This window comes from Hydra vulgaris, chromosome 03 (genome assembly GCF_038396675.1).
Source record: "Hydra vulgaris chromosome 03, alternate assembly HydraT2T_AEP".
NCBI lineage: Eukaryota > Metazoa > Cnidaria > Hydrozoa > Anthoathecata > Hydridae > Hydra > Hydra vulgaris.
Window position 1 is genome coordinate 65,868,798 of NC_088922.1, and position 27,091 is coordinate 65,895,888.

Below are 27,091 nucleotides of genomic sequence, written 5' to 3' on the forward strand. Positions count from 1 at the left end.
ATAATTGAATTTTACCTTGAAAATAGACGGTCAATTCTTGCAACGCAAAGATCCTATATGCGCCATTTTAATGTTCGACATCCCAAGTTGGCCTGCAATATTAAACCTAGTGATGCGTTTTCAAGAGCATGGTTCTGTAAGTAGTAGGTCTAGAAGTGGACGAGGTCGTTCTGTCGGTACACGTAAAAATACTGAAGCTGCAAGCTGTAGCATTGAAAAGAACCTAACCACATTTGCTCGAAGGCGTTTTCAAGAACAAGGCATCTCACGGAGTTCTCTGCAGCGCATTCAAAGAGACTTGCACATGTACCTTTAAAAGGTTCAATTAGTGCAATCTTGACAACCACCAGACTTTCAAAAACGACTTAACTATGCTGTTTCAGAGAACTACAAGCAATGACAAATGAGTTTATTAACAAGTTAATCATGGAGAGATAAGGCTCATTTCCATTTGAATGGACATGTGAATAATCAGAATACTAGATTCTTGGGCATAGAAAATCCACGCCAAGTTCACGAGAGCCCATTGCACCCGGTTAAAGTCACAGCATAGTGTGGAGTAACATCAGATAAGGTTATTGGGTCCTTCTTCTTTGAAGATGCAAATGAAAATGCTGTGACTCTAACTGCTGAGAGATATCGAGAAATGCCAGCGAATTTTGTTCAACGTCAGTAAGGAAACATGGCAGAGCGTTGGTGGCAGCAAGATGGAGCAACTGCACATACCGTTAGAGCCACAATGCAGTTGTTAACTGCAATGTTTCTGGATCGGATAATCTCTCGTATTTCCAATTTTGAATGGCCTACATAATCTCCTGATTTGACAGCACCAGACTTTTGGCTTTGGGGATATCTTAAAGACAAAGTGTATGCAAATAAGCCCCGGACTATTCAAGAACTTAAGGCAAACATACGACAGGAAATTCTTTCCCTACAACCTCAGATGTTAAGAAGTGTCATAGAAAATAGGTTAGAAAAAACTCGACTTTGTGAAGCCGAGAATGAAGGCTTTTTAAGAGACAATGTCTTTCGTAACTAAGTCAGAACTAACTTACAGACTGTTACATATAAAATTTTTGATTTTCTATAGAAAATTTTTTATTTTCTAGTTCATAAAAGTGCGTTTTGATTATTTTTAGACTTAAATTTTAGAAAATAATATAAAATGTCAAAAAAATGTAACTTATCACTAGAAACGTGTTCTTCAATTGTTGCTCTGGCAAAAGATGGTCGTTCTACTAAATATGCTTAAAAACTGTTGAAAATACCGCAATCAACAGTGAGTGATATTATTCGTCGGTTTAAAGGTACTGGTACAAATAAAAATAGAAAAAAAACTGGACGTCCCTGCAAAACATCAAAGACTGAAGACTAGTCAATTATACTCTCATGTATACAAAATAGACGAATAACAACCCAAGAAATAACATCTAACTTCAATGCTGATCATAAAACCATTTTAAAAAGAACTATAAGACGTCGCTTGAAAACAGTTGGCTTAAATGGTAGGGTAGTTGTTCAAAAACCTCTTCTAAAAACAATTTGGAACAAAGCGACGGATCTATGTGCGACGAACAGCTACTGAAAAACTTCATCTACAGTGTATACAGCCTACTGTTAAATAAAGTGGAGTTTCAGAAATGGTGCGGGGCAGTTATGCTTCTAATCAGGTTGGTAATCTTGTGAAAAGAAAATGGAGTTCTTGATAAAAACGGATATCATAAGATTGTATGTAGACATGTCGTGCCTTATGGAAAGCGGCTAATTGGCCACAGATTCACCATGCAACAGGATAATGACCCAAAACACGCAGCTAAATGCTGTACAAACAATTTGCAAAAAAAAAGAAGCTCACGGAGAACTCAAAATTATAACTTGGCCCCCACAGTCTCCTGATCTCAACCCAATGGAGTTACTATAGGAACAACTGGATCGCAAGGTAAGAAAAGAGTGTCATACATCAAGAACTCATCTGTTGTCTATTTTGCAACGAGTGTGGAAAATTCCTTCTCTCATTTATTTAGATAATTTAATCAAACGTATGCCAAAACTTGTTTGTTAAAGTTAGAAAAGCAAAGGGTGGATTTTTCGATGAAAATAAAAAATAAACTTTTGTTCGTAATATAATGCAAAAACTTGTTTATTTTTATCATAGACTTAAACACGTTGATTAGTTTTTAATTATTTGTAATGATATTTGGTTAATTTTAATTAGTTAAGTTATTTTTTTATACAATTTTTTACAAAAAATATTGTGAGCGGAAATTTTTACTGGGCAGTGTGCATATATATATATATATATATATATATATATATATATATATATATATATATATATATATATATATATATATATACATATATATATATATATATATACATATATATATATATATATACATATATATATATATATACATATATATATATATATAATATATATATATATATATATATATATATATATATATAAATATTCATATTTATATATACACACACACACATATATACAGGGCTTTAGCAAGGAATATATATTATAACGTGATATTGGGAATGTTTATTGATATGTTCTCTAAAATATCAGGACTTTTTACTAAAATTTTCCTTGTAGTACTACTAGAAAAAAAAAAAGGTCATTGAATTTCGGAAATTTTAAACCTATAGGGTATTACGCGGTATACGGGGCGCCATTGGGCTAGCTAACACCCTAATATATATATATATATATATTTATATATATATATATATATATATATATATATATATATATATATATATATAAATATATATATATATACATATATATATATATATATATATATATATGTATATATATATACATATATATATATATATATATATATGTATATATATATATATATATACATATATATATATATATAAATTAGTAAAAAACACTTACTATCTTCAACAAGCTGTTTCTCCTTTGACAGGTTCATCAGCAAGATGAACTTGTCAAAAGATATACATACATATATATATATATATATATATATATATATATATATATATATATATATATATATATATATATATATATGTATATATATATATATATATATATGTATATATATATGTATATATATATGTATATATATATATATATATATATATATATATATATATATATAAATTGTATACAAATTATATGCATATTAAATTATAAATTTTATTTAGTAAGTTGATACACATTGTTTCAATTGTTTAACTCAAAATAAGAAATAATACTCATAATTGAGCCTATATGAATTGAAGGCTCATTTATAAGTATCGAAGTTACAAATGATAATTATATTTATATATATTATACTCAATTACAAGTTCTAATGCTTATTCTGTATGCATACAAACAAATAATTTGTTTGTATGCATACATTTTGTATGCATGCAAACAAATTATTTGTTTATGCATATTATTTGCTTAATAAACAAAATTTAGCAATTGCTAAAATTTGACAAATTTATGTATTACAAAAAATTGGTCAAATTTTAGCAATATCATGCTGCTAAATTTAATATGGTAAATAAATAATAGCAAATAATAGGATTATATGAACATAATGTTTGGATAAAGCCTTTAGACAATTATTATGTCTAAGGGCTTATTTGTGTATAATGTTTACGTTAAGGCTTTAGCCAAAAGTTATGAACGAATAATCCTATCATATAAGTATAATGAAATAGGTATTATTTTATATTCTATACATCTTCGCATGTTCACAACGTTCGTTCCCAGACAGCACAAAGGCGCGTTTTTAGAATCTAAAATGTTAACACCTTTAGACGTCAAAATTCAGATGACTATAAGACATCTAATAGTATCTTTGAGACGACTAAAAACAGCTGTCTTAAGCCGTCTAAAATATGACTATTAATAAATGTTTATTCGTAGTCTAAATTCAGATAAATATTAAATGTTTAATATTTATCTGAATTTAGACATCTAAAAATGTTAACATTTTAGATGCGAAGAAAAACGTCTAAAAATTGTGTTTGTGCCAGCTAGGTTAAACGTGCTTGTACGTTTTGTGTTAGCTAGAATATGAAGGAAATGCTTTCATTGTACGAAAAAAAATGTCGTTTATTTACATAATACATAAAGATGAAAACATTTTTGCAATTAACGACACTCATAACAGTCGTAAGTAAATTTTTATTGGAGTTTACCTTTCATCTTGCCGTAAAATCAATGGATCATACGCTGTTAAACATTGTTCGCAACTAGAGCAAAAGTCTAGTCACTATTTGGAACACATCAGGCCGTCAAATCCTAAGCGAAAATGCAAAAAAGACTATTTTAGAGTAAGTAATAAGCAAGTAATTATCAAAAGAGATAAAAGTCTAGTTAGAAGCTTACAATTTAGTGGTAAGAATGGGCAGGACTGATTTACGTCTGTTTTTAACTATTTGGTACTTTTTTATTTTTATCTGAACCCCAAAAGAACCCAGTTACTTTAAGGAACACATACAGCTGTTAAAATGTGAGTGAGAAGGAAGCTATAATTTTCTTGGAGTTAGTGTTAATTAGACAATGATCAGATAAGTTAGACAGGCGCCCAGTATAGAAGCATTCAGTGAAGAAGGGGAAATTCTAGTCACTCATATTTATATCGCTATTTAAAATGTGTCTCATTTTAACGCAGATATTCAATTTATATATAGTTTATATCTAAATTTTGTTTATACTGTTTTATTGAAAATCAATACTTTCTTAAGAAATTATAATTTGTTTATATTTGTTTATTTTATGGAAGTAAACTCTCTCAATTTATATTAAATTATAATGTATATCCTTCAGGGATTCATTTGTTAACATTTAGTTTATAATTAATTGTAATTTATACCGTATAAATGAAGCTATTCGATTTACGATCTATGCCGTTTTAGTGGAGTAATTTGTTTTCTAAACCTGAAAACCATTTCAGTAGAATTTTTCGTTTTATACTTAGGTTATATTTTAATATACCCTTTATTATTATATATTATTTAAATTTATGTAAACTTATCCTCATCTTAATTAATACTCTTTAAATGGAAATATTTGTTTTAAAATTATTATTGTTTCAATGCTTTTTTATTTTTGATTATAATTGGGGAAATGTTTGTTTTATATTTATGTCTAATTCTTTTAAGTAATGCCTTTGACCGGAAATATTCGTTTTATAAATAAATAAAACAAATTTAAATGTCAGATATAATTAGAGCTTAACCGTTTAGTCGATTGTTTTAGTAAATTTGTGTTATAAAAAAATGCAGCCTTATAGCAAAAATATTTGTTTTACATTTAGTTTATATTCATAGACAGCAATAAACAGAACAAATCCGTGTACCACCAAGCAACACGACCTTGTCAGCCTCAGACGAAAAATATTAAACACCCAATTAAAACTATAAGACCCCCTAGGATAAGTACAAAATTTACAATTACTTTACATCTAAATTACTTTAATTGTATATATTTCTTTACCGCTTAAAAAATTTTTTTTACAAAAACCAAAACAACTGTTAATAATTGCCATCGTTATGGTAATCACAATGTGATAAACCAATTAACACAATATAAAAAATTAGCTTAATTTATTAAACATAAAGCACTACAATAAAGCAAATGTACCTCAAAAAACATCAAAAACATACATTAATTATAATAGGGGAAGTGTGCGCATATTTACTTAAAGAAAGAGTATAAAAATATATCAGCGTTAATTAAAATAGAAAATTATGTAGTACTATACCAGATTCTCGTCAGGAAATGGATATAGTATTGACCCTTATAAGGATTCAATACTCTGGTATATGACGTTTCGAATGTTTTAATGCTCATTCCTAGAAACCCCTGTCGGGATATCATCCTCAAAACAAGCAAGTAAAACCCACTTCTACGTCGTCAAAGCCTTCTTATGTTGCAACATTTGAAAGGGCATACTACTCCCTTTTAAAAAGATACGTGCTGATATACTTTTAAGAAAGTTAGTAGAACTTATTTCGCAGGAGGTAGTCTTGAGTATCTAAATCTAAAAAATTATACCAAACGGCCCAGTAAGTGCTGAATACTTATTTTGTACTTATATTAACTAATAAAGATTAAAAAACAAATTAATAAAAATAAAGTTTTGAAATTTGTGATACTAAAGTGGACTGTTTGTGCAACGCGAATGAGCAGATAATTAAAACGCATGTAAAAGTGTACCACGATGCTCTATGACGCATGTTGCGGTAACACGGTGAAAAGCAGAAACAATAGAGAATATGCTCTTTGAGTCAAATTTCAACAGATGTATATGCGGTTGGTAAATAAAAGTGCAAATCAATTGGTGGATAAAAGTGCAAAATGATTGGTTGATGAAAATGAAGTGGTTCAAGTGTATTTTAAAGGGTAAGTAGAAAGTTCCAGAAAACAGTCAGCAAAAGTAAGATACTTTTGAAACAGTTGTGAGGGAAGAGAGAATATGAATAATATTATTAGTGTAAACTATAATTTATTAGTGTAAACTATAACTTTGTTTTTCTCTGTTTCATTATCACCATAATGAAACAGAGAAAAACAAAGTTATGCACCCATCTGTCTCTTAGGTCCCTGACGCACGACAAAATACATTAAAGAGAGCTCCCTAGGTAAATAAATTTAAGTCCAGAAACTGCAGACTTTAACTTCAAATTGGGTAAAATTAGTTTCAAACGGCCTGAACTATCATTTGTTTGTCGCAATGTCTTAGCAATGTGCAGTACACTAAAAGATGCGCGAATGTACACAAACAACCTAATCAACTAAGCGATAGGGCAATAATTATTTGAAAATATTTAGCCACACAAATAATAAATTCAAGCTGGGTATTAAATTAGGCATTTTTTATTCAAATTATTCTACTATTTTAAAATGTCATTAAAATCCTCGTTCAGAAATGTTTCAAGATTTTCTGACAAAAACACAAGTGTTTTATTCACTTCTGTCGTCGTATCTTCTTGTATAATCTGTTCTTGCTCTTTTCCTTTCTCTTTTTCTTTTTTGGCTCTTTTTGTAATTTCCTTATCTTGTAAAAAGGCTGCCATGGATACTCTAATTTCTCTTTCTTTATGAATTTGTTTGACCGGTGTGCAGAGTGCTACAGTTGATAAGCCGATTGATTGATTAAGTCGACTTTTTGCTGTTTTCTTAAAGTTTGAGCTCGGTCTTCTTTTTTTACTTTTTATATTAGGAATTAAGATGGGGCTGTTTAGTACAATTAATGGCTACCGAGATTTTTTTAGGAGTGTTCTACAGAAAAATTGAAAATAAATGTTTTATATATTTCGTAATAACAGAAGTATTAATCATAGAAACATAATATTAGTGATCACAAATTAATATTATGTCAATTTCATTTATAAACAACTAGCCATTTTTTGTTTTGTTTTGTTATTTTAATACTTTTAGTTATACGAAACCTCTTTAGTTTTTTAACGAGTAATTTCGTTATGTTTTGAATGGATTAATAGATCTCCATGCGACCTGGTTCGTGAAGATTTTGAGTAGTTGATTACTCAACCTTTTATACAGGGAGTGATCGTCCTGTATTATACTCCAGTGTTTACTGATCATTTTGTGGATATTTGTTTCTTTGTGCACTCACACACTATTATGCTGATCTGGTTGTTTGTGTGAAGGGTTTGCGAAAAGAACATTTCACCAATAGGTCAACGAATTGTTATGTTTTGGGTAATCCGAGTGATCTGTTCGTCCTAATTAGTTCTTTGAACTTTTACCTTACATACCGGGTTCACAATCTGTATGAGTAGAGTTGTACGGGCATGAACTAATCAGCTCTGAATTATACTAGTTACATTTGTAAAACTCTTTGTGCCTCTCTTGCTGGGGCTATGGATTTCATTCGGGTTTGCTCTTGGATGCTGTTCTACTGATCTCTTGTTAGTTTGGATTGTTAGCAGTAAGAACCTCTCACCTACAGGTCAACGTATTCAAGATGTTCCGCGTAATCCGATTGAACAACTCGTTTTAAGTGGTTTATACAGCTATCACCTAATATGCTAGGATCACGAACTGCATGAGTAATACTAGATTGACATATGCATGGCTTGAGTGGTACATGCATGGTTTGAGTTGCACTGAGTTATACCAACCTGCTAAGAATAACACTAAGTGCATTAATACATTAATACATTTATACATATTGTGTGTGTCTCCTTTACTGTGGCTTTTGATATTCATTCAGGTGTACTCTTAAATGCTGATTTACTGATCTCTTGGCTGTGTGATGGTAGCAGTAAAAACCTCTCACCAACCGGTCAACGAGTTGAAGATGTTCCGGGTTATCCGACTGAACAACTCGTTTTAAGTGGTTTATACAGCCATCACCTACAATGCTTGGATCACAAAATGCATGAGTAATACCAGATTTACCTATACTCAATTCCTCGTGGTTGTGTTAGATGAATAGACACATTTACAATGCGTTGAGTGTCTTTCTGATTGTTTTGATAAATATTTACTTCTTTGTACACTAATAAACTTACCTGCTGATCTGGTTGTTTATATGGGGTGTTTGCAATAATAACTTTTCACCAATAGGTAAACGAATTGTAGATGTTACGGGTAATCCGTTTGATCGGTTCGTGTTAATTTGTTCTTTGAGCTTTCACCCTACTTACCTAAATCACGATCTGCATGGTTGGAGTTGTACTGACTTATACCAACCTAATAAGAATAATACTAGTTGCATTAATACAATTGTAAAAAAAAAAAAAATGTCTTCTTTACTGTGGCTTTGGCTAATCATTCCGGTGTACTCTAAAATGCTGTTCTACTGATCTTTTGGCTGTGTCAGATGTTAGCAGTACGAACCTCTCACCTACAGGTCAACGAGTTGAAGATGTGCCGGGTAATTCGACTAAACAGCTCGTTTTAAGAAGTTTATACAGCTATCACCTACTTTCTTGGATCACGAACTGCATGAGTAATAAAATTGACCTATACTCAATTCCTCATAATTGAATTAGATGCATAGACACATTTGTAATGCGTTTAGCGTCTGTCTAATTGTTTTGATAAATATTTACTTCTTTGTACACTAATACACTTTCCTGCTGATCTGGTTGTTTATGTGGGGTGTTTGCAATAAGAACCATTTACCAATAGGTCAGCAAATTTTAGATGTTCCGGGTAATCCGACTGATCGGTTCGTCCTATTGGGTTCTTGATATTTCGTCCTACTTACCAAAATCACGATGGTTTTAGTTAAACTGAACTATACAAACCTACATAGAATAATACTAGTTGAGTTAGTATAATTGTAAAATTTTGTGTGCCTCCATTACTGTGGCTTTAGATAATCTTAAAGGTGTACTCTTAAATGCTGCTCTACAGATCTGTTGGCTGAGTGGAGTGGTAGCAGTAAAAACCTCTCACCTACAGGTCAACGAGTTGAAGATATTCCGGGTATTCCGACTGAACAACACGTTTTAAGTGGTTTTTACAGCCATCACCAACAATGCTTGGATCATTAACTGCATGAGTAATACTAGATAGATCTATACTCAATTCTTTATAATTGTAATAGATTGGTTCGTCCTAATTGGTTCTTTAAGCTTTTACCCTACTTACTGAAATCACGATCTGCATGGTTTGAGTTGTACTGACTCATACCAAACTGCTAAGAATAATACTAGTTGCATTGATATTTTAAAAATTTTGTCTCTCCTTTACTGTGCCTTTGGATATCCATTCAGGTGTACTCTTAAATGCTGTTCTACTGATCTCTTGGCTGTGTGTAATGGTAGCAGTAAAAACCTCTCACCTACAGGTCAATGAGTTGAAGATGTTTCGGGTAATCCGACTGAACAACTCGTTTTAAGTGGTTTATACAGCCATCACCTACAATGATTGTATCATGAACTGCATGAGTAATACCAGATCGACCTATACTCAATTCCTCATGGTTGTTTTGGATGATTAGACACATTTATAATGCGTTGAGTGTCTTTCTGATTGTTTTGATGAATATTTACTTCTTTGTACACTAATAAACTTTCCTGCTGATCTGGTTGTTTATGTAGGGTGTTTGCAATAAGAACTTTTTACTAATAGGTCTACAAATTGTAGATGTTTCGGGTAATCCGACTGATCAGTTCGTGTTAATTAGTTCATTGAGCTTTTACCCTACTTACCTAAATCACGATCTGCATGGTTGGAGTTGTACTGACTTATACCAACCTAATAAGAATAATACTAGTTGCATTAATACATTTGTAAAATAAAAAAAAATAAAAAAATAAAATACAAATTTTATGTCTTCTTTACTGTGGCTTAGGATAATCATTCCGGTGTACTTTTAAATGCTGTTCTACTGATCTTTTAGCTGAGTAAGATATTAGCAGTAAGAAGCTCTCACCTAGAGGTCAACGAGTTAAAGATGTGCCGGGTAATTCGATTGAACAGTTCGTTTTAAGAGGTTTATACTGCTATTACCAACAATGCTTGGAATGCGAACTGCATGAGTAATACGAGATTGACCTATACTTAATTTCTCATAATTGCATTAAATGCATAGACACATTTATATTGCATTAAGTTTATTTTTTATTTTTTTCGCGATTACTTTTTTGTACACTCAGACACTTCTCTGCTAATCTGGTTGTTTTTGTACGGTGTTTGCAATAAGAACTTTTCACCAATAGGTCAACAAATTGTAGATGTTTCGGGTAATCCGACTGATCGATTCGTCCTAATTATTTCTTTCAGCTTTCATCCTACTTATCTAAATCACGATCTGCATGGTTGAGTTGTACTGAAAAATCTTTGGCCTGATTCACTACTTCACTACTTCATTGATTCCTTTATCATTATGGTAGTTCGTTTTGATATGAACCGTACCGCTGCTAGGATAACCGTTTCCCATAATGATGGAAAGTGAGATTGAATGAAAAGTTATAAATTAAAATCATAAACTTTCCTTACAGTTACCTACATCCTTAAATAAGTTAAGTTAAGTCTATATTTTGTATAAAACAAATTGTATAAAATAAAAAAAAATGTATAAAACACTAAATCTTTACACTAAAACGTGTTAGGTCATTTAACACTAAATCATAATAATCAAGTTATAAGTTATAAAGTAGATCAAATATAGGATATATATAAAACGCTTTTGGAAATAAACCGTTGTATTTTTATTAAATATAAGTTTAATAAAAGACAAATAACTACCGTATAACATAAAAACCGTGTAATTTTAAATCACATATAAACGTATATTAGAATGTAACCACATATGTATATATGTATGCTTGTAAGTTTGTATGTGTATGTATATATATATGTGTGTGTGTGTGTGTGGGGGGGGTATTTGTGTGTGTGTGTGTATATATGTATGTATTTGTGTGTATATGTATGTTTGTATGTTTAGATGGGTATGTGTGTATGTATATATGTATATGTGTATTTGGGTGTATGTATATATTTATGTGTATGTGTATATATACATATATGTATGTGTGTATATGTGTATGTGCGTATGTGTGTATATATAAATATAATTACAATATAAATTGAATGAAAATTTAAATACAAAATAGGTATAAAGCAAGTACATAACCTTCCGTAAGACCGTTCTTTACCCTCAGCGAAGTCATCTCTTATGATGACTTCGCTGGAATATTCTCATTTCTGTAATGTTATCCTTATAAAATCTCTAAAGAAAAACAACGTGTTTTATTTAGTTCCCTCATTGCACTAGCACAAAGAAGCTATACATTGCTAATGACACACAGAGGCAACCATGCATATTCTCCTTTAGACAACTTTTTGCACCTCACTGGTCAGGAAAGCTAACAATGAATATAAACGCGTTTTAAAAAAAATCTATATTTGAGACAAAAAGAGGTATGCGTGATAAATCTATTACAAATCTGTCGAAACGATTATTGACCAATCTGAAATGGATGTCCTAGAAAGAGGACTGAAGTGGATTACAAAACCTCAAAATTGAAGACATGAAAAATATCTTAGAGAAGTCTTAAAATTCAAAAGAAGAGTGTGTTGTATAATGTTCTTCGAGGAACAGAAAAGGAACCAGAAAGATAATGATACAAAGGGTAATTTAAAACATCTGTTTACAAGACCTAATCCCAATTGGACACCACCAACTGATAAAAATAAAAAACTTAAAAGATTCTTCACAATAATTGATAAAGAAACCAACAGAATCTTGGCCACTCAAAAGAAAGATAATGATTATAACATGACAAAAGCAGAATACAACGCAATGGACAATCTAAGCAAGGATAACAGCATAGTAATTAAAAGAACTGACAAAGGAGGAGGAACATGCATCATAGATTACATAGAATATGAGAAAAAAGTACTGTTAATGCTTCAAGATAAAAACACCTATGATGAGTTGAAAGAGAACCCAACCAACAGCATAGCGTTGGAAGTTACATGGGAAATCAACCACATGAAGAACATCCTGATAATTACAGAAAAGTTAGAAAATTTTATGCGCCCAGTCGCTAACGTAAGGACACCTCTTTTCTACAGCCTACCCAAAATTCACAAAGAAGGAGTTCCTCTAAGACCAATCGTCTCGGGGTGCGAAGGACCCACAGATAACATATCAGAATATTTTGTTAAATATCTACAACCCATGACTGAATCACCTCCAGCCTATTTCAAAGACACCACACAACTCTTAAAGATATTAATTCTCCGGTACCATCAAATGATTACCTACTAATTACAGCCGATGTAGTTTCCCTTTATACAAACATCCCACATGAGGATGGCATTAGTGCTGTAGAGGAATTTATACGTAATCGCTGGCACTTACTTAAACACCCAGAAAACCTCCCACCTATCATACCAACAAATCATTTTAGTAGACTACTGAGATTAATCCTTACGAATAGCACATTTATGTTTGGGTCCAGAAACTTTCGACAAAAATTTGGAACCTCCATGGGCACGAGAATGGCACCCCCGTACGCCAACATCTTCATGCGTGTATTGGATGAAAAGATTTGTCTAAAATTTCGAAAAAATATTGTTGTATATAAAAGATTTATTGATGACATAATTATGATCTTTGATGGTACCACTGAATAATTAAACATCTCAAGGAATACATGAATAAGATTCACAAAAACAATAGGTTCACATTTAACAGCTCACCTAGATCAATAAACTTCATGGATTTAATACTGGACGTAAATATTGATAAGACCCTCAACTCGCGACTGTATAAAAAACCTACCGATACTTTGGCCCTATTAAACTTCCATTCCAATCATCCAAAACACCAAAAGATAGGTATCATTTATAGCCAAGCCATAAGAGATAATAAAATAATCTCCGTAGAAACCAATCTGGTTAGTGATTTAAAGAATTTAGCCAAACACTTGTAGTTAAGGGATATCCACTAATGATTATAAACCACCAAATGAATAAAGCCCTGTTGGAAACCCAAAATGAGCTAATCCAAAGAGGTAAATTGGATCAAATTTAGAACAAGATTCACTCGACCAATAATATTCCAATAGTACTCCCATACAATGCAACTGGCAAAGAAATTAAAAGAATGATCAGTAAACTCTGGAGTATAATAAAGAACGACCAGTCGCTGTATAAAAGGTTGAGTAATCAACCACTCAAAATCTTTACGAACCAGGTCGCATGGAGATCTATTAATCCATTCAAAACATAACGAAATTACTCGTTAAAAAACTAAAGAGGTTTCGTATAACTAAAAGTATTAAAATAACAAAACAAAACAAAAAATGGCTAGTTGTTTATAAATGAAATTGACATAATATTAATTTGTGATCACTAATATTATGTTTCTATGATTAATACTTCTGTTATTACGAAATATATAAAACATTTATTTTCAATTTTTCTGTAGAACACTCCTAAAAAAATCTCGGTAGCCATTAATTGTACTAAACAGCCCCATCTTAATTCCTAATATAAAAAGTAAAAAAAGAAGACCGAGCTCAAACTTTAAGAAAACAGCAAAAAGTCGACTTAATCAATCAATCGGCTTATCAACTGTAGCACTCTGCACACCGGTCAAACAAATTCATAAAGAAAGAGAAATTAGAGTATCCATGGCAGCCTTTTTACAAGATAAGGAAATTACAAAAAGAGCCAAAAAAGAAAAAGAGAAAGGAAAAGAGCAAGAACAGATTATACAAGAAGATACGACGACAGAAGTGAATAAAACACTTGTGTTTTTGTCAGAAAATCTTGAAACATTTCTGAACGAGGATTTTAATGACATTTTAAAATAGTAGAATAATTTGAATAAAAAATGCCTAATTTAATACCCAGCTTGAATTTATTATTTGTGTGGCTAAATATTTTCAAATAATTATTGCCCTATCGCTTAGTTGATTAGGTTGTTTGTGTACATTCGCGCATCTTTTAGTGTACTGCACATTGCTAAGACATTGCGACAAACAAATGATAGTTCAGGCCGTTTGAAACTAATTTTACCCAATTTGAAGTTAAAGTCTGCAGTTTCTGGACTTAAATTTATTTACCTAGGGAGCTCTCTTTAATGTATTTTGTCGTGCGTCAGGGACCTAAGAGACAGATGGGTGCATAACTTTGTTTTTCTCTGTTTCATTATGGTGATAATGAAACAGAGAAAAACAAAGTTATAGTTTACACTAATAAATTATAGTTTACACTAATAATATTATTCATATTCTCTCTTCCCTCACAACTGTTTCAAAAGTATCTTACTTTTGCTGACTGTTTTCTGGAACTTTCTACTTACCCTTTAAAATACACTTGAACCACTTCATTTTCATCAACCAATCATTTTGCACTTTTATCCACCAATTGATTTGCACTTTTATTTACCAACCGCATATACATCTGTTGAAATTTGACTCAAAGAGCATATTCTCTATTGTTTCTGCTTTTCACCGTGTTACCGCAACATGCGTCATAGAGCATCGTGGTACACTTTTACATGCGTTTTAATTATCTGCTCATTCGCGTTGCACAAACAGTCCACTTTAGTATCACAAATTTCAAAACTTTATTTTTATTAATTTGTTTTTTAATCTTTATTAGTTAATATAAGTACAAAATAAGTATTCAGCACTTACTGGGCCGTTTGGTATAATTTTTTAGATTTAGATACTCAAGACTACCTCCTGCGAAATAAGTTCTACTAACTTTCTTAAAAGTATATCAGCACGTATCTTTTTAAAAGGGAGTAGTATGCCCTTTCAAATGTTGCAACATAAGAAGGCTTTGACGACGTAGAAGTGGGTTTTACTTGCTTGTTTTGAGGATGATATCCCGACAGGGGTTTCTAGGAATGAGCATTAAAACATTCGAAACGTCATATACCAGAGTATTGAATCCTTATAAGGGTCAATACTATATCCATTTCCTGACGAGAATCTGGTATAGTACTACATAATTTTCTATTTTAATTAACGCTGATATATTTTTATACTCTTTCTTTAAGTAAATATGCGCACACTTCCCCTATTATAATTAATGTATGTTTTTGATGTTTTTTGAGGTACATTTGCTTTATTGTAGTGCTTTATGTTTAATAAATTAAGCTAATTTTTTATATTGTGTTAATTGGTTTATCACATTGTGATTACCATAACGATGGCAATTATTAACAGTTGTTTTGGTTTTTGTAAAAAAAATTTTTTAAGCGGTAAAGAAATATATACAATTAAAGTAATTTAGATGTAAAGTAATTGTAAATTTTGTAATTATCCTAGGGGGTCTTATAGTTTTAATTGGGTGTTTAATATTTTTCGTCTGAGGCTGACAAGGTCGTGTTGCTTGGTGGTACACGGATTTGTTCTGTTTATTGCTGTCTATGAATATAAACTAAATGTAAAACAAATATTTTTGCTATAAGGCTGCATTTTTTTATAACACAAATTTACTAAAACAATCGACTAAACGGTTAAGCTCTAATTATATCTGACATTTAAATTTGTTTTATTTATTTATAAAACGAATATTTCCGGTCAAAGGCATTACTTAAAAGAATTAGACATAAATATAAAACAAACATTTCCCCAATTATAATCAAAAATAAAAAAGCATTGAAACAATAATAATTTTAAAACAAATATTTCCATTTAAAGAGTATTAATTAAGATGAGGATAAGTTTACATAAATTTAAATAATATATAATAATAAAGGGTATATTAAAATATAACCTAAGTATAAAACGAAAAATTCTACTGAAATGGTTTTCAGGTTTAGAAAACAAATTACTCCACTAAAACGGCATAGATCGTAAATCGAATAGCTTCATTTATACGGTATAAATTACAATTAATTATAAACTAAATGTTAACAAATGAATCCCTGAAGGATATACATTATAATTTAATATAAATTGAGAGAGTTTACTTCCATAAAATAAACAAATATAAACAAATTATAATTTCTTAAGAAAGTATTGATTTTCAATAAAACAGTATAAACAAAATTTAGATATAAACTATATATAAATTGAATATCTGCGTTAAAATGAGACACATTTTAAATAGCGATATAAATATGAGTGACTAGAATTTCCCCTTCTTCACTGAATGCTTCTATACTGGGCGCCTGTCTAACTTATCTGATCATTGTCTAATTAACACTAACTCCAAGAAAATTATAGCTTCCTTCTCACTCACATTTTAACAGCTGTATGTGTTCCTTAAAGTAACTGGGTTCTTTTGGGGTTCAGATAAAAATAAAAAAGTACCAAATAGTTAAAAACAGACGTAAATCAGTCCTGCCCATTCTTACCACTAAATTGTAAGCTTCTAACTAGACTTTTATCTCTTTTGATAATTACTTGCTTATTACTTACTCTAAAATAGTCTTTTTTGCATTTTCGCTTAGGATTTGACGGCCTGATGTGTTCCAAATAGTGACTAGACTTTTGCTCTAGTTGCGAACAATATTTAACAAAATATACTTCTTAGTTACAAACAATTACTTCAATCATGAACAGCTATGAGGATGAAGGAGAATTTATTATTTCTTTAGACTTTAAGTCATTTCCATATAAATCATGATTCACGACTTTGTAAAAACAAAACAAGGAACATTCTTTCAAAACATTTCACAAATTTTATTGAATCAAATCAACTTGTTTTTGTTGTTATAATCAACGATGCAAAGTTTAATAATACCTATCAACATAAAACTCTTTCTAATACTTCTTACATTGACAACATTGCATCTTATACACAGACAGAACTATGTTAGGTTATCCCACTTTCACCGTTCAACCTTAGTGATCTTCTTTCGGTATCTACGAGTAATACCTCTGAAGGTACCGGGGCTTATCACACGAAACAAATAAAAAAATGCAATAATATAATTTAATATCAAAACATGAATGGAAGAATGAAGGGTTTATTGATTTCTATTATCTCAATCTATCTAAAGCATTTATCAGTTATGCATTTAAGGAAGTAATAATGGAAGCAGAAAATAAAAAAAACATGCTTCTATATCAAAAATGCTGCTCTGTTGGCTGTTAAACAATGTTTTGGACAACAAGAGTTTTATAAGTGTTCAAAACCTTGGTGGATACCGGAGCTTAAAAAAGTTAAAGCTTATCTCTCCTTTTACTTTAGACAATGGCAAAAATCCCGTTATAAAAAGTCAGCAGAATGTATAGTTTACAAAAGATATTTATTCCCGAAAATACCTCCGTAAAGCTGTAAAGCGGCACATAACAAAAAAAATCCACGAAAAAACTAAAAATATAGAACACCTACGCAATACAAATCTTCAAAGGTTTTGGGGCAGTATTCGAAAAAAACAATACTAACAATCGACTCTTTACAATTAACAAATTGCGAAATAAAATCATAGAAGAATTTAGCCATCATTTTCAAAAACTACTTAATAAGCCGCAATGTACAATTAACGAGTTCAATCCTCTCCAAATTCTACATTAATGTAAAGAGCCTAACTCAGAAGATAATATTAAAGACAGCTAATATTGTAAAATGTATTTTAAAGCTTAAAAATAATAAATCTTAAGATTGCTATGAAATAAGTGCTAAATATCTTAATATTACTCACAGCAACAATCTTATGTTTCTTTCGTCGTTTTATAGCAGTATATTAACAAATGGAAAGGCTCGACTATGTTTATCAACCGCCATAATTATTCCATTAGTCAAGTCTTGAAAAACATTACTGGAAAATCCAAATAACTATCAAGAAATGATCAATTTACCAATTTTTACAAAACTTCTTCAATATCTTATCATACACATGTGTCAAGATATAACAGAAAGTCATTCCCACCAATTCGGTTCTAAAGAAAATAGCTTTACCCTTCACGCAGAATTTCTTCCAAGTGAAACAATAAAGCACTTCAAACATAATAACTCACCACTATATGTGTGCAGTCTATACGCCAACAAAGCTATTGACAATTGTAATTGGGAATTACTATTTAAGAATCTCTATATCGAGAATAAAACCCATTATCTGTAGTTTATACTATCTCAACACTATATTGAACAGGTACTTCAAATATATCATATCTTAGATGTACATCAAAAAAATTGAAGCTAATCTCTACAATACCTACACTGAAAATCTTAAAGAGAAAAATGTTTCAAAATCAAAAGTTGGAACTTTAATAAATGGGATATACACAGGTGTCAATGAGTATGCTGATAATATAATTTTACAAAGTTCGACTTTGTCTGCTCTTCAGAGTCTTACTAACAATTTTCAAAAGTATAGAATATCAAAATCTATTAAACTAAATATAGAAATAACTGAATTTTTATTAACTGGAATAAGCTTATTACAAATAGCGTTATTTGTTTTGTTGTTTCAAATCAAAGTAAAAATTAATTGCATTCTAATTTCAAAGCAGATGCTATGTCAGCCATTCTTTTTCGCAACAAATTAAACCTATTTATCGGGCTTCTAAACAAACACATATGTTACTAGATTATAAGAACTCAGATGCCGTTAATGAACAATCAACAACCCTTATTGGGTGAGGTATTGACAATATGCAAGAAAGTTGGAATAAACATGCTCCAATGTATGATCTTGGGTAAAAAAACTATAATTGCACGCCCTCAGTAAGTATTGAAGGCCAATGTTGCAGCAATTTTAAAAAGGTGGTTCTAAAGTTGGAATGTAAAGAAACAAAGGATAATATTAAGAACTCTGATGAAGGAGGACATTCCAGGATCAATGCGAAAAATTATTTAAATTTTATACTGTTTTTATCTCGAATAAAAAATATGATATTGTTTATACAATGACTTGATGTTTTCTAAATATGTTTGACAGATGTTTCAGCAACAAAATTAAAAAGATTTAAGGCCCGTTCACAACAAATGTTCTGTATCGATGCATTTGTAACTCGACGCTAACTTCTATATATATATATATATATATATATATATATATATATATCTATATATATATATATATATATATATATCTATATATATATATATATATATATATATATATATATATATATATCTATATATATATATATATATATATATATATATATATATATATATATATATATATATATCTATATATATATATATATATATATATATATATATATATATATATATATATATATATATATATATATATATATATATATAGAAGTGAGCGTCGAGTTACAAATGCATCGATACAGAACATTTGTTGTGAACGGGCCTTAAATCTTTTTAATTTTGTTGCTGTGACATCTGTCAAACATATTTAGAAAACATCAAGTCATTGTATAAACAATATCATATTTTTTATTCGAGATAAAAATGTCGAATTTTGTACCAGAAAATGATGATTTGCGGAAAGCACTAGTTGTTTTCATTTAAAGAAAAATGCTGCAGAATCGCATCAAATGCTTGTCGAAGATTATGGTGATCATGCTCTATTGGAAGCAACATGCAAAAGATGGTTTTAACGGTTCAGAGATAATGATTTTGATGTGCGAAATGAAGAACGTGGAAGACCACCAAAAAAGTTTGAAGACGCAGAATTGTAAGCAATACTGGATGAAGATGACACTTTAGATCAAAAACAAATGGCAGAAGTGTTAAATGTTTCACAACTAGCAATTTCTGACCGTTTAAAAGCTATGGGAAAGATCCAAAAGTGCGGGAAACGGGTGTCACATGAATTGAATGACAGGCAGATAGAAAAACGAAACCACGTGTAAATGTTGCTGTTACGACACGAAAGGAAGTTAGTATTGCATTGAATTGTGACTGGTGACGAAAAAATGGATTTATTTTAAGAATCCCAAACGCAAAAGATAATGGGTAAGTCCAGGAGAAGCGTTAACATCGACTGCAAAGCCTGATCGATTCGGAAAAAAAACATTGCACTGTGTTTGGTGACCAGAAGGGAGTGGTGTATCATGAACTTCTAAAACCTGGCGCAACTGTTGATACGCAACGCTACCGACAACAAATGATCAATTTGACCCATGCATTGATCGAAAAACGATCAGAATGTGCCAGAAGACACGGAAAGGTAACTTTAATGCATGATAATTCTCCGAGAGTCATAAAACAAAAGCGGTCAGGGAAACGATAACATCACTTGGGTGGGAAGAGTTACCTCACCCGCCGTATTCACCAGACTTGGCTCATTCCGACTTCTGTTTGTTTTCATCGATATGACACGCATTGAATGAGCAACACTTCAACTCCTACGAATATGTCGGAAAATGGGTCTCCGAATGGTTTGTTTCAAAAAACGATCAGTTTTGGCGTGGTATCAACCAATTGCCAGAAAGGTGGTCATAATGTGTAGAATTTTGAATAAAATATTTTTTACTTTTTGATTAGAAAATAGTGTTTTATTTAGGAAAAAAACGCTAATTTCATACTTATAGACCTAGTATATATATTAAGACTTAGATATATATATATACTAAGAATATAGTATGCATGATAAGGATATAGATATCTTTTAATAAGAAGTAAAAATAAGAACATATAAAATTAGATAACAAAAAATGCTAAAATTTATTATCTTCATCACTACGCTAAATATCATACAACAGGTTTGCAATCAATTGACAAACTGCGTTTTCAATAAAACCAAATCTTTCAAAATCATATTCTTGTTTTACAGTATTTATATATGTTGAATTTGATTAAGAAGGGTGCGTCTATATTTTTTGTTGAATTTGAATAAAAAGATTGCGTATAAAGTTTTTGTTTAAAATATAATTTGATATATAAATATATAATAGTTTCAAAATATATTTTAAACAAAAAGTTTATACGCAGCCTTCTTAAACAAATTCATCAAAATGGTTAGGAGAGTTCAACATCCCTCAGTAATAGATCGTACTTTTCGGTTGCCGATTCTACTTTAGTTTATTCTAATAATTACGTGACAACCGCGACTTAATCATTGAAAATATTAAATATTTTAATACAACAAGACTTTAAAGGGAAAAAAAAGTTTTTACAATAAAAAAATTAGGAGTAGGATGAATTAATTAATTATGAAAACAATGTAAATGTAAGTAGTTCTCAAGATACTATTTTAGACGAAAGTGGAAGTATAACAGGTTCTCAATCTGCATTTTACACCTATTACGTGTAATCCTAGTTAAACATTACATAAACTTAATGTCAAGTTTAATGAGGATTACATAAACCTACATAAACTGTTTTAAAAAAAACGTTTATGGTAAACGTGATTTTTTTGTTTTTGTCTAAGTAAGCATATGCACGTCTTGAAGGCGATATTTGACAGGAATAGGTGAACTCTAATTAAAAATAGAATAATATTTCATTAACAAAATTTTTTTCATTAAATGGTATATATATATATATTTATGTATATATATATTAATTTATATATATTATTATTTATACATAATAATATATACAGACATGGACAAAAGTTTGCGACCACGGCGATTTTCGCATATTTTATAATGTATTCTACTCTGAATTGCTTTTGGGTTACTTTAGTGCTACAATTTTGTACCAATTTGTGCTAATTATCAATAGATATAACTGAAATATTTTGGAACATTTTATATTACGAAGACCTAATTTGAAGCAGTAGTAGTTAAAATGGTACGCGGTAAGGAACTGACATCTGAAAAGCGAGCTCAGGTAGTTATTTTGTACAAAGAGAACATTTCTATAGGACAGATAGCCAAAAAGCTCGGTATTTCACATTCCACTGTTGTAGCTGCTGTAAAGAGAAATCAAAAGCTAAAAAGTTTTAAATCCCGTTCACGCGCTGGGCGCCGAAGGTTACAAGCAACCATATGGATAATGCTATAATAAAGGCAGCAAAAAAATCACCATCCTCAAAAAAGACCATCCTCAAAGTGCTATTAGAGGCAAACTGCCTGGATCACCATCTAAGAAACCAAACAGTCGGACAATACGCAGACGATTATTTGATGCAGGCTTGAAATCTTACGTTAACAGGTTTACCGGTAGGATCATCGAAAAACAAAGAATTTTTTAATAATTCAATGGTCGGCAATGGTTTAGGTAATTTCGCAGTGGAATTATTTTTCAAATCCTTAATTATTTGTTAATCTGACGATTTTTCAAGGGGATACATTCTGTCCGTTACAGTTTGATCGTGTTCTGTATTAAATAATCTCATACCAATATTGGACATCTCTAATGGTATTGAAGATGTCTGTGTAGTTTTTAACTGATTTTCAACTCTAACATCACTCATTCTTATAAAGCAACCCATATCTGTGTAAAATAAATCTGTTACACAAAGATGATACTGCTCTGGGTCAGACCACAGATTAGGGAATTCCCAAGGAAAATAATATATTTTATTAACAGTATCTGCAGTTAAATTAATTCCACAATATAATGTCTTTTGAACTGTAAACTCGTGATAATAACCTTTACTATATTTATACCCGTTGTCTCCTATAGTAAAATCTATATCGTAAGGCTCTACGATGTTCGGTGGTTGTTCTGCCAATTATTTATAGGGTAAGTACCTCGTTGAGACCAACCGTTTCTTCTTTTTGGATGATAATAATTTCTTCTTCCTGTCTCGATCATCGGCGGCTACTGCTTCGAATGGATCATTTCCATATAATTTATTTAATATAGACTCTTGCACTCTCATCCCTTGCGGCAATTCCTCGAATGAGCCAATAGGAATATACCTTTTTGGTAAATGTGGACCCTTCTTCGGTAATTTGAAACAGTCCATTGGTTTATATGCTTCAATATTTTGTGCATCTCTGGCTTCTTTAATAAAGTCTAACTCTTTTGGATTATATTTATATTCATACTTAACTTTTTTTAATCGCATTTAGTCAGGAATATCTGTAGTAGGCACAGCCTCATAATCAGAATGTTGATTCCAATTAGACAGTGTGCTACTGTTAGATGACGTTGTTCTGTTGGAATTTAAAGATGTGGTAGACGAGTTTAAAGATGAACTTGCATTTGACATTTCGTAATCAGAATATCCGTATAAATATTCCTCCAGTGTATTTAAGGGTCTTGTTTTTCCTAATTGTTGCATAGCTATATAATCGCTGACGTATACTTTATTTTTTGGTAATAAATTATTCTTTAAAGTTTTTCGAACATCTGTTAACGTAGGTAATTTTGGTAATATAGACGCAACATTTTTAGTTGCGGATGGAATATTTTTTATAACGTTTGCAATATTAATAACACTCTTAGGATTTAATGCTCCCGTTAACCCTGTAAGAATAGATTCTGCTATTCTAGCTTGATCAGGCTTTTTAAAATTTTTTTCGTTTACCCCAAATATTTATTTATTCCAACCAGGTGCTATCTGAACAGATTTTTTTGGACTTATTTTATTTACTCTAAACTGAGCTGTGTTGGCTTTTGCTACAGACGGTATTGGGTCCTCCATTACTGTTTTTATATGTATTTTGGCACATACAGATATTCCAAATATCACAAGCAAAAAGATTATGATCGATATATTCATTATACAAAGAATGACATGCTGTTTTACCGCACCAATCACAATGCACAACGTGTAGTAACGCTAACAACATCAAAAACATTTTGAGAGGATTAACATGTCCAATCTGTTTATATACACAATTAATCCCATTGTTCCAACCCATGAGTAATACGAAACATTTATAAATTCCTTACTAACCAACTATCCAACACCGACCAACCAACCACGCCCAACTATGAGATCTCATAGTAGGGCGTGGTTGGTTGGTCGGTGTTGGATGGTTGGTTAGTAAGGAATTTATAAATGTTTCGTATTATTCATGGCTATGGAATGCGGATTATCTATTTATAGTAAGAGATAATCTTTTTGTTTTTTTCTCAATTAAGGGATTAAATATTTGTATATAAAATGTTTGTCAAATAAAATATCATTCATAATGAGTTTTTACAACGACAACGACTTGTGTAAATTATTTTGTGATTGCGAAGGCGAATTTTGTAAACAATGTCAAAATATGAAAGAACAGTTCAACCAACAAGATCTGGAGAGCGAAAGCTTACAGCAATAGAAAAGCGCTGCAGGGCGCGCAGCTAACGCTAAAAAATGTTGCAAATGTAATCAATCTACTGAGATCAAAATCATACAATCCGAAGAATATTTTAGAAATACAATTAATTACATCTGGCGCAGAGTGGGCTATAAACCCACAATGTGCCAAGAAAGTTGTAACGATTGTGCGCAGTGCCTGTCCTTTGAGCCAGAAATTAAAACAAGCGGAGTTATCAAAATACTTTCCTCCGACGAATATGACAACTGTTCCTACGAAGATCACATGCGATATATTAACGACAAAATTAGAAGAAGACAAGAATTTGAATCAGAAAGACAACGTGATTTCTACAAAAAGGACTAAAAATAAGGTACACAATTCTGTTTTTTGTACTGATTTCACCGACCTCATATTTGACGAACCACAAAATGTTGAATTAAAATTTTTAGAATTTAATGACTTTAGTACATTATTCTTAAAATACAATATAACATCTTATGCAATGCTTTTACATTATTTGAAAAAAGACAAAACATTTTCAAAGGCACACTCTAAATTACCACCAAATAACACAAATAACATTATAAATAAGCTATACACTCGTAGTCAATCCAATTTTAAGGTAATTCCATTCCACAAAATAATGAGTAGACATATAATTGACACTAACATTACGGTAACACGTTTAGTAGGTTTACTTATAAGATTTTTAAAGACTATATCTTCTTCAAATAATTACTCTCCAATGTACTTTTTTGACAGTATTTTTGACGTATTAACTTTAAAAGATAATAAAAAAATAACACTTTTTCTAATAGGACAAAGTAACGCAGGCAAAAGTTTTTTAACAAATTTAATTACTAGCGTATACAAAAAATATGAGGTTGGTGGAATACTAAATCCCAATAACGATAGATTATCAGAATTCTGGTTACAGAGTTGTATCTTTACGCATATTAAAAAATGTGAAGAGCTAATAATAACAACATCATCAATAGCTCAGGAATTTAAAAAATTATTCGAAGGTAATCCGTCGTTATTGGGTAATGTAAAGTACAAAGACAATATGACTGTACCGAAAACACCTATTATTATATCAGCCAACGGAAATAATATAGACGATATTTGGGCATATGTATCTAGTGAGAAGGAAGCATTTAAAAATCGTTGCTTTATGTTTATGTTAAGGACACAGATAACGAAATTAATGAAAGAAAAACATTTGAAAACGATTTGGAAACATCGGAAAGCGATCATGGCTCGAATGTACGAAATTTACCTAAAACGTTGCGAACTAAGAAAAGAACAACAACAATTAACAACAGACGACTTAGAGGGATACAGCGACGACGAGGCAACCGCAATATATATTTAAATAACTGTGTAATAAATATAACTCATTTTTATTCGTAAATATATTATTAAATTTAAATTTTGTTAATTTTTTCTACAATAGGATAACACTTAGGTACATAACAATTATAACTACTAGTTTGATCAACATAATCTTCTCCGTTATAAACATCAGTAAAATAATAAATAGTTTTTAAATCGTCCCTTAATAAACTTGGAGTGTCAAATAATATATGATCTTTAGCTATACCTTGATACTTTCGATATATATTTTCAGGATATCCTTCTCTTCGAGAAATTAATACTTCAAATGCATGCTCCACCGTAACATTAAACGTAACAGTTATTGGTATATTATTACCATCACCACCAAGTAATTGATTAGGCCAAAAATAAATAGGCTTCATTAAATGATTTTCAAAATAATGTTGAACATAAGAAGTAGGATAAGGTGAAGATTTTTGTCCTTGAAATCCTTCAACAGTATTAACTCGTTTATAAACTCTTCTTTTAAAAGGTGCCGTAGGAGAATAATTATCGATATCATTATTAATCATAGTTTGAGCGCCTTCAAACATATTATCGTAATAAAATTTTTCAAAATCTCTAAAAATAATTTCCCCAGCTTTATTAATTTCAACATTTGTTTGATCCGTTAATAAATCATTTATCTTTTTACGTTGCTCATAAGTACAAAACGTTACATACGGATGATATACATATCCACCTAAATAATCAAACCTAGGATAACTTCTTAATTCAACTTCAGCATCTTTATCCCAAGGAAATATTTTATTCCAAGGTCTATCAGCGTCTTTATAAAATATATCATTATTACACAAATAATCTCTAGGTAAACGCCACGGTGAATCCATATGTAAATTATGTTCCCATTCAAAAAAACCAAATGTATTTCGGCCAGCTATTTTTGTCATCCAACAAGGATCTCTTCTATTTACATCAATCATGGAGGCACTATCAAAACCAGTATAAAGATGCCTCGCTGGTGGTTTAGTATAAGTTAAACCATCACTGCCATAAGTTTGGTTATACCAATCATCAGCATCTGACCATGATTGAAAAACAGTAGTATGAATAGGTGATTGTTCACCAGCAGCAAAAAATAACATTTCCCAATCTCCTGCTTCCTTTTGCAATTCCAAAGCGTTTGTTCCAGGATTCTTTAAAAATGCACGTCCAGTATCGAATTTTA